The sequence below is a fragment of the Pterocles gutturalis genome, unplaced genomic scaffold (genome assembly GCF_000699245.1).
Source record: "Pterocles gutturalis isolate BGI_N339 unplaced genomic scaffold, ASM69924v1 scaffold18045, whole genome shotgun sequence".
Classification (NCBI taxonomy): Eukaryota; Metazoa; Chordata; class Aves; order Pterocliformes; family Pteroclidae; genus Pterocles; species Pterocles gutturalis.
In genome coordinates, this window is record NW_010138629.1 from 14,500 (window position 1) to 15,472 (window position 973).

Consider the following 973-nt stretch of genomic DNA (forward strand, 5'->3'; position numbering starts at 1 on the left):
CCAGCCGCCTCCCGCTCCGTGAGCCAAGCCCTCGCACCGCTCCGGTGCTGTGCCGTGAGCCGGCCGTGGCGTGCACCGTGCAGGAGAAACGGGCTGGGGGCAGCCCGGGTAGGCAGAAAAAGCCGTAATGCCTAAACAAACAGCAGTGCCGAGTCCCGCAGTAATATATGGTAATGACGATCCGCAAAGGCAACACACACTGCTATAATGGCACACCAGAGGCTCTAATGAGCTACGACTTCTCGGCTTTCTGTGGCAATGTAATTCAATTAACAGCTAGGAAAACCTTTCCTCCCGAGCTGCCGGTATTCGTGGGGCGCAGGGCCGGTACCCACGCGGATGGGACAGAGCGGTGGGACATCAAGGAGTGGGGACATTGGGGCATCACTGCCAGCTGGACCTGTGCTCCAAGGCACAGCAAACCAAGAGCTACAAGGAACGGAGCAAGACTTCTTGCAAGCCACCGAGAGGCCACCCTGCGGAGTTGGGCAGATGGGGGGCACCGGGGCTGCTTCCCCAAATTCAGCCTTTGCACAGCCCAGCTGGGGGCCATGCGGCACAGGGGGTGCGTGGCTGCAGGGGCCAAAGGGGCAGGAGAGCCCCGCAGGGCTGGTGGAGGCATCGCCCCCCTTACCGGCGAGTGGCAGCCCCGGGAGGGGAGCTCTGCTACAGGCTCTGCTCCGCTGAAATGCACTTATTGATGTTTGATTAAAAGCAGCTCCTTGGATGCAAACATATCAACTTCTCTCAATTGCCGGGGTCCCAGGAGAGCGGCAAGCAGCCCAGAGTGGAGGAAGGAGAAAAACAAACCAAAAGAAAAGCCCAACCAGCTGCACAGACAGCACGGATCAGGGTGTAGAGGCAGCACCTCTTGCGCATCAGTACCTGACACCTGCCCTGGAGCCCTTCTGCCGCTTGCAGAGGGCCAGCATCACCTAGGACTGGCCCCCACCCCGCCTGCTCAGCCGACCCT

The 973-nt window shown here is 60.5% G+C and overlaps 1 protein-coding gene across 1 annotated transcript in view; it reads right to left on the reverse strand.

The window, feature by feature from the left end:
- DSCAML1 (Down syndrome cell adhesion molecule like 1) overlaps positions 1 to 973 on the reverse strand; it is a gene marked incomplete at both ends in the record, with an annotated part of 23,382 nt that overhangs the window by 13,561 nt on the left and 8,848 nt on the right. The window lies entirely within an intron of this gene.